The following is an 8,968-nucleotide window of genomic DNA, read 5'->3' as shown; positions in this document are numbered from 1 at the left end:
GCTGAGGTAGGAGGATTGCTTGAATCCAGGAGGTGGAAGTTATAGTGAGCCAAAATCATGCCACTGCACTCCAGCCTGGAAGACAGAGCAAGACTCCATCTCAAAAACTAAAGTAAACTAAACTTACTTAACAGCACTAATCACAATAGCCAAAAGATGGAAATGCTCAATGTCCATCAGTGAATGGGTGGGTGGGTAAACAAGTTGTGTCTATCTACACAATGGAATATTATTCAGTCATGAAAAGGAATGAAGCACTGATTCATGCTACAACATGGATGGACCTTAAAGATATTATGCTAAGTAAAATAAGCCAGAACCACAAAGATATCGTAGGATTCCACTTATATGAAATATCAGGAATAGATAAATCCATAGAAACAGAAAGCAGGTTCATGGTTACCAGGGGCTGTCGGGGAGGAGGGAATGGGGCATGACTACTTAAAGGTTGTGGAGTTTCATTTTGATGTAATGAAAATGTCTTGGAGTTAGATAAAGGTGATGGTCACACAACACTATAAAGTACTAAACGCCACTGAATTCACCTTATTTTTACTTTTCTCTTCAGATGAGCATCATGATCTAAGAATTCACTTTTAAATGGTTAATTTTATGGTATGTCAACTTCACCTCAATAATTAAAAAAATAAGTTTGAAAAAGGAAGTGAATTTGTTTAAAGAAAAATATGAAGTAAATAATAGCACAGAGGTAGGTATGGCAAAAACCACTAAGGTGATACTTAGAAAATACGGCACTGTATTATCCACTAAGTGCGCAAGGCAACTCTTTAAGGGCCAAGTCAGCGTCTTGCTCTCCTTTGTTGCTTTTTTTCCCCTCTGCAGCCAGCTCAGTGCTTAAGAAAAACTTGTTGAGTTCAGCTCAGCCCGGCTCAGCCTGGCTTAGTTAATTGAGTTAAGGCGAGCTGAGTCGTACTGAATGCACCAGCTGGCTGGCCTGGAGGAGATCCAAGTTGAAGATGTTAAGAATCACACTAATTCAGTAAGCGGCTGCAAGGTAGTCTAAGTAATGAGACTGTGTGCCTTTCCTTACCCCACTTACCTGTGTTCAGTTGGCACCTTAGGAGCCATGTCCACTTGGTAATGTGATAGTTTTCTCCCCGTAATCCCCTGCGTGTGTCTGCTGAAAACGCCAGGCAAGAGGGGGAAGTCAAAGAAAAATGCAGGCTCAGCTGGAAGCCCCAGGGAAGTGGAAGGAAGGGCCTGAAGGAAGCAGAGGACTTTCTGTCTGTCCACGCATAGGTGCTGGCAACAACCTACATCTTTCTCGTCCAAAGCTTTCCTGGTGCATCTAAGAGTAGCAACGTACTGTAGCATCTAGCTCATTCTCTTGACTCTGATTGCCTGGGTTTGAACCTGGCTGATGGACCTCAAATTCATTCACCTTTCTGCACCTTCGTTTTTTTGCAGCTGTAAAATGAAAGTAATACTGCTACCTATGGTATTGGGTTGTTGGGAAGATTCAGTGAAACGATACATGTCAAGCACTTAGCACACAGTTCCAGGAATGCTGGAAGTGCTCAGAAAGGTTAGCTGTGCGGATTAGCACTGATCAGTGCAGCAGAAAGCTGTGTTTGAAATGCATGGCAGGGCCTGGTACACAGACACCAGCTTTCCAGACACTCAGAGGACAGAACAGTGGTTTGTAAACATCCTCCTAAACGGAAGCACATGGCTTGCTCATGTAAGTTCTCCTGGAATGGTGATGTAAGCTCCCAGGACCAGGAGGGAGTAACAGGAATCAGGCTGTTTTTCTCCATTCTGGCAGGATCCTACCTACAGGGAGTCCCCAGAGGCTGCCTGCCCTGGGGGCACGGAACCCGGAGACTAGAAAAAAACTGTGCAAAGGTATCCTCTTCCTTCTCTTTTCTGGGAAGCTGCTCCACTTATATGTTAAGGTCTGCATCCTTGGCCAATAAATCAGAAGCCCACAAATCTTTACCCCATCTTCAAGGCTGCGGGTGCAAAGGGCAAGAGATGGGAATTGGGAGGTGTGGTTTCTCAGATCCACTTGGCACTCATTTGACATGTTGTCAGTTTCCTGCCTCTTTCTGAGCTATTGTTCCTTAATTTAGGGTAAGTAGACATAGATTCCAGAAAAATTGCTGATTTGCAAGTTCAAAAAATCTGGGGTGTCCTTTGTTTAAATAAAAGTGTACAAGGAAACTGAATCCACAAAGAGACACAAGAATTGCTGGATGGTTGAAAGAGAGGAGGGGAATCCCATAGCCACAGGTCACCCAGCCACCTGCTGTCTTCCACTGGCTTCCTCCCTCCCGCACATTTTGAAAACTACTGACAAGAGTGAATTCCTGCAGCAGGGGCGGGGCTGGAGGCACAGGGCAGGATAGAGCATGGAGGAGGGAGGTGGTCCCGGTGGTGGTCTCCAGCAGCATGAAGATGCAGAGGAGAGCTGCTGTACGGGTCTGCCTGCCCATTAGTGACAGTGTGACACGGGAGTTTAGGACATCAGGTCTTTTTGTCGATTCCTCCTTCTTCTGGTAAGAGCACCGCAGTTTTCTTTGGGGGAACCACTCACTCTTCCTCTGCCCAGGTGGTCTGGCCGGGCTTCAGCAGTGACTGGAACCTGGGCACTTAGACCAGTCCATCCCTGTTGCCAGAGTCACTGCTTCAGCAATGGGCAGCTGAATCTATCAGAGCACACTAAACCTAACCCTGGGACTTTTATGGAGGCAACCAGGAAAAAGGCTGGATTTGACTCTGGAAAGATGTAAAACAGGTGAAGTGAGCCAGTCTCAACATGAAACCAATACAGGGAAAAGCAAAGCCAAAAAGCTAGAGAGAGGGAAATTCCTATAGACTTGAGGGCCTGGATCCAGCCATGCCTGAAGCTTATCCAGCCCTTGCTTCTCAAATAATACAATGTACATTTTCCATCTGGTTTAAGTTCATCTAAGTCAGGATTTTGTCACTTTGCAACTGAAACCTCACGACCAATACACATGGGCAGTTTATTTAAACTCTTTCAGTTTCCATTTTCTCATTTACCGAGTATCTCTAAAAATCTATATAACGCTTACCTTCAAGCGATCTATACATATACACACATATATCACAGCAGCAATAAGATATTATCAATAGTGGTAACTATTTTGCATATGTGTTCGTGTTAAAGAAGGCAAAACAAGGATTGGTTAATATCAGTTCACTTTCTTTTCTAAATGAGAGTGGAGGGGGAGTAAAAGTTAAATAAATGTCCATTACCAATGGGAATGGAGGAAACAGGAGGAGGCCACGTGCTGACCGGAAAATGGGGAGGGGTCTGATGGAGGCTGAGGTTCCCACGGTTCTGCAGATGGAGGCTGAGCCCGAGGGAAACCCCTCAGCCCCTATCAGCCCCCAGGTCCTTGAGGCCAGGGAAAACCAGAGGGACAATTGAGATAGATCTGTCTTAGGAGCAGAAGGTTCAGAGGCCCAGACCCTATAAATGTGGGTCATGCCCCAAACAAGCCATTGCAGCTCATGGCCAACTTGATGCATGGGGCCAGACCTTCCCTGGACAGACAAACTGGCCTTTTGTGGCCGAGACAGCTGTTCCCGGGGACTGCCGTCTTGGAAGGCCACTGTGGTGTGCTCAGGAACCCTTGAAATCGAAAGTCCTGCGCTCTCCTTGTCACAGCCGTCGCACATAAATGCCACCGGGGGGGATTTCCCATGGAATTTTTTGCAACCACTCAAATATTTCATTTCCCATTGTTTGCCAGTCCCTCTCGGAGCCTCAACTGTCAAAGCAGCAGCAAACACAGGCTGCTTTTCCCCCAGGATCCCATGGCGCTCGCTCTTGCATCCCCTCCATGTTGGGAAGCTGGCGTTGGCAGGATATCATCAGCTCAGGCCCGGGAATAAGGTCTGTTAGTCAACTAGTGAAGCAAGTCAGCAAAGGGAATACCCGGCCCTGCCCAGCCCATGCTTGCTGGGGAGGCACAGCTCTGTGCAGTCACCCTCGTTATAATTATCATCATGGTGACGAATAATAGCATTTATACAAAGAAATTCCTTCCACACATCTGAAGCACTTGACCAAAAAATACACAATGCAGCATTAATGTTTCACTTTTAGAATATGAACTTGGCCGGGTGCAGTGGCTCACCCGGGTGCAGTGATTAAATGCCTGTAATCCCAGCACTTTGGGAGGCTGAAGTGGGCAGATCACTTGAAGCCAGGAGTTCGAGACCAGTCTGGCCAACATGGCGAAAGCCCGTCCCTACTAAAAATACAAAAATTAGCCAGGGTGTGCTGGCTCTTGCCCAGCTACTTGGGAGGCTGAGGCATGAGTGAGAATCTCTTGAACCCTGGAGGCAGAGGTTGCAGTGAGCTGAGATCGTGCCACTGCACTCCAGCCTGGGCGACAGAATGAGACTCTGTCTCAAATAAATAAATAAATAAATAAATAAACTTGAATCACTTTTTTTCTTGACCCCAGGAGCTTTAATGGAATTCCAAGTTGTAGTCCATACATCAGTGCGGAGAAAAGATGATCCATGTCAACTGATTGATCGACTGATTGAAAAGCATTTGTTTTGAGGCGGGCACTGCACTGTGCATTTTGGGGACCCAAATATGAAAAACGCATAGCTGCCTGTGCATAGGAGCCAAATGGTCTAGAGAAAGGCAGAGATTACAAACCAACATGGGATGCCAGAGTGACTGGGAGTTTATTCGGGGGATATTGATCTGAAGGGTGAACAGGAGTCTTCAGGCAGGCACATGGGTGGCCCATCACCAGTTCACGTGATCTAAGTACATGTAGGATGAATGACCCCAGGCAAGGCCGGGTGGATGTGGCACAGCCTGACCCTGTGGAGATGAGGAATAGTAAGATATCCTTTAAATATCCATTCACTAGGGCCCACTCACTGCACCACAGATGTTGCCCTAGAATGGAGTTTAGCCATGTAGTCATTCATTCATTCATCCGTTAAAGCCACAAATATTTACTGAGCACTTATGACGTGCCAAGGAAGGCTAGGTGCTGGGGAGGCAGAGGTGATCAAGATCAATCTGGTATCTTTCCTTTTGGAGCTTCCATATTGGCGGAGCAGAGGGCCATTAAACAAATACACGTGTCAAATAATAAAGAAATGTATAGTACAGGCTGGGCACGGTGGCTCAAGCCTGTAATCCCAGCACTTTGGGAGGCCGAGGTGGGTGGATCAGTTGAGGTCAGGAATTCGAGACCAGCCTGGCCAATATGGTGAAACCCTGTCTCTACTAAAGATACAAAAATTAGCCAGGCATGGTGGTACGTGCCTGTAATCCCAGCTACTTGAGAGGCTGAGGCAGGAGAATTGCGTGAACCCAGGAGGTGGAGGTTGCAGTGAGCCAAGATCGTGCCACTGCACTCCATCCTGGGCAATAGAGCAAGACTCCATCTCAAAAAAAAAAAAAAAAAAAGGAACTATACAATACAATAAAAGACAACCTAATACACATAAAAGCATCTGCCTGCCCCTCAGTTTCTGAGCTCCCACTTGACACCAACTGTTGTAGGGGTACAAATTTGGGTCAACATTTTGTGTAGCAGAACTCTGGGGACCAACCAGAACTCCTGAAAACAGGATGCCACTCAGCAGTGACAGCCTCACTTTCCCATTCACCGGGCTTTTTTTTTTTTTTTTTTTTTTAACATCTCTGGACACCTTGGGTCCTGCCGGCAAGCCTAGGGAGGCAGTTTAGGAGTTATTTTCTTTACTTCTCAGGGGAGGAATCCAAGGCTTGGAGAGGAGGAGGGATTGACCAGCCTGAGGTCACACAGCTAGAAAGGCCAAGATTGCTATGCCTTTTTTTTTTTTCACAAAGAAAGAACAGCGGAGCAAGGTGGCCATTTTATTTTCTCAAAGCCACACTACCTGCCGGTACAGAGGACATAAAAGTGCAAAATTCCACCAGGAAGTGAAAAAAACAGTCTTGAGACAGCCATGTCTCAGAGGTGAAGATTGGGGGAGATTTTAATATAGGGTGTGAATTCCAGTTCACATCTCTTCCAACGGGACGTCTTTCCGAAGTCCCGGGAACCAACATTCATCAACACATCTGACATCCCAGACATCAAAACATTCCTGCCAAGGGCTATTAAAACTCCCATTTCCCAGATGAAGAGATCGAGTCCCTGCAGCACGCAATTAGACAGTAGCAGAACCGAATCTGAACTCTGATCCACCCCGATTTTGGGACCTGTGGAGCTCCAGATACCAAGAGCTGGCTCCCGGCTGGGGCCTTCGAGTCTGGGTAGCTGGATGCTGGGAGAGGCTGCGGACATAAGGGCCCAGGGGCTGGGGTTGCAGCGGCTGCCCGGGAATGCGGCCCTTGCACGTCCACTTTTTAACACGGTGCCATCCCTGACAGACACCCTTGTCCTTTTCGTGTGCTGCCCTTCGTAACACAATAAATAAAGCCTTAGAGTAACGTGACCTGAGCCAGGCAGTAAATGATGGCACTGTCAGTTGTACACGACTGTTGAAACAAACACAGACTGTAATCATCGTGCTGTACGGGGAGAAAGACATTTGGCAAATGAGATTCCATTTTCACATTGGTTTGTGCTGAGCATATAAATTTCCTGCGGGCCGGCCAGCGTTGGGGATGTGTAATTGATTGCCTGCATTATAATAAACAAGCTGTGACAGGTGATCATTCATCATATTCCGCTGAACGTTCCAACACACCAGAAAACGGAGGAAGAGAGGGAACGCGCGAGCAAGGGGAGAGGAGAGGAGCAACCTGGGGGAGGGGAGGGGGTCGGAAAGACCGAGTATTCCCAACAGACAGAAAAAACCAGGGGAGGGGTGGGGGAGGGAATCCGCTGAGCGGGCGGGGGAAAGTGAAAGCAATTACTATAATTCTTTTGATTATCTAATTTGTTCTTTCTGGCCTTCGTTATATGACCCTCCCCCGCTCACCCCACTCCAACATAGAAGGTCCCTCACGGGGACTTGGGAAGGCACAGAGAACGCTCCCTCCACGATCGAGGGGAGGAAGGGGGGAGACAGGTGGGGGAGGGGCCGCGTCTAGTTGTAACCGGAGTAGATACATTCGGGAAAACCTGCGGGGAGGAGGAGGAGGAGGAGGAGGGGAGGTGTGTGTGCAGGACTTAGCTTTGCTCTTGCACTGAGATGCCTCCAGTCGGATGGATAGGAACCAGCCTCTTTAAATACATTTTTTTAAAGGGTGTCTGAAAAACAAGTGAAAAGTTCCTTTTATTGGAGAAAAAGGACAGCATCCAAGTTGGCATCAGATGTGGTTCCACAAGCCTGTCATATGGTGCTCTCATTCCTCCCCCGCGCTCCCCCCGCCCCGCCCCAGCTCCCACCTCCCCACCCCCACCGCAGCCCCAGCCTCTCTGTCTCTCTCTCTCTGTGCCCTTGGCCCGGGGCTGGGGGTCGAACAGGAACTGCTGGGAAGCACCCTCCTCTCCAGGAGCTCCCACCTAGACAGACACAAGGTGGAGGTACACTGGCATATGAAGGACAGAAAGACAAATGCAGAGCTCTCGAGCCAGCACACGCATTAAATAAGTACTTACATTATGCAAAAGCCAAGGGCCTCAACAAGGGGGTGAATGAAGAAGGGGGACAAGGAGGGTTGCGTCCCAGACTAGTTTCCCCAGTTCTCACCCTGCCAATTTCCAGCCTCCGCCTCCCTACCCCGCAAGCGTTCTCCTATTCCCTCCCTGGTACCAAGCGCTTAGCGCAGGTGGGAGCCTCGGACCCAGAAGGCTGGGAGCTGAGGGGGCGTGGCTTGCGCTAACATCGGGGGCGGGGCCTGGGTGGGGCTTAGTCGGGGCGGGGCCCACGCCGGAGGGGGCGGGGCGAGCACAGAAGAAAGAGCCTTAGGGGCTACTTTGCCACTCGTCGCACGCTGCTGCCCAGAGTCTTCTGCTATTTCATCGTAGCCTTAGCAACTGGAATCTGTCGCATTTGAGATGCTCCTAAAGTCACTGCTTTGGGAGAATCTGTTCAAGAGACCTGCTTTCCAAAAGCAATGACATCAGCCCAGCAACGTGATCTGTGTTGTCCTTGAAGGATTAACAACTCATTTGGGTCTCCCAAGAGCCCTAGGAGGTAGCCAGGGCAGGTGCTGTTGTCCCCGTCTCACAACCACCTATGAAGTGCATGTTGGGGCCTTGATTTTACGGGAGAAGGAACTGAGGCACAAAGAAACGAAGTTACTCTCTCGGGATCTGGCAATGAAAAAGTCAAAATTTGAAGCCAGGGGTCTTCTGACCTGTTCTTCAGCATCCCTATGAGAACATGTACTTTCTCCCTCCAACACTCCCCTCCCATCCATAAGTGCATACAGGTGCTGAATAGGAGGGGCAGAGTTGAGTCTATATTGAACTCACTAAGCCCTCTTGGTTTTGCCTGACACACGTGGCTCACCGTGTGCCCCTTGGTCCAGGCCACCTGCATCTTCCTCCTGGACCACTGTCCCCGCCCCATCACTGGCCTTCCTCTTAATGCTGTTCCCACTCTCATCCACTCCCCACCAGCAGCCATGATGACCAATGATGGTCACCATCCACACCCTGCATCAACTGTCTCTCTAGTGCCATCTTTTTTTTTTTTTTAAGACATGGTCTCCCTCTGTTGCCCAGGCTGGAGTGCAGCGGTGTGATCATAGCTCACTGCAGCCTTGAATTCCTGGACACAAGCAATCCTTCTGCCTCAGCTTCTTAAGTAGCTGGGACCACAGGTGCTTGCCCCCATGCCCAGCTAATTTTTATTTTTATTTTTGTAGAGATCAAATCTCATCATGTTGCCCAGACTAGTCTTGATCTCCTGGCCTCAAGCTTCCCCAGTTGCTGGGGATTACAGGGGTGAGCTGCCATACCTCTTGCCTTAGCTTCCTCAGTTGCTGGGATTACAGGTGTGAGCTGCCATCATCTTTTTTTATTTGTTTGTTTTGTTTTGTTTTGTTTTTTGAGGCAGA

At 48.6% G+C, this 8,968-nt stretch overlaps 1 long non-coding RNA gene across 1 annotated transcript; it reads right to left on the bottom strand.

The window, feature by feature from the left end:
* Positions 1–4,671: 4,671 nt before the first annotated feature.
* On the bottom strand, positions 4,672–7,784 carry LOC134732054 (uncharacterized). Its single transcript, XR_010114961.1, has 2 exons — positions 7,563–7,784; positions 4,672–7,211 (listed from the first exon to the last, which is right to left on the bottom strand). It is a non-coding gene; the product is annotated as an uncharacterized lncRNA (long non-coding RNA).
* Positions 7,785–8,968: the final 1,184 nt, after the last annotated feature.

The sequence above is a fragment of the Symphalangus syndactylus genome, chromosome 13 (assembly GCF_028878055.3).
Source record: "Symphalangus syndactylus isolate Jambi chromosome 13, NHGRI_mSymSyn1-v2.1_pri, whole genome shotgun sequence".
In the NCBI taxonomy this organism is placed as follows: domain Eukaryota; kingdom Metazoa; phylum Chordata; class Mammalia; order Primates; family Hylobatidae; genus Symphalangus; species Symphalangus syndactylus.
Note: the sequence above shows the minus strand (reverse complement) of the source record. Positions and strands in the feature narration are given on the sequence as shown.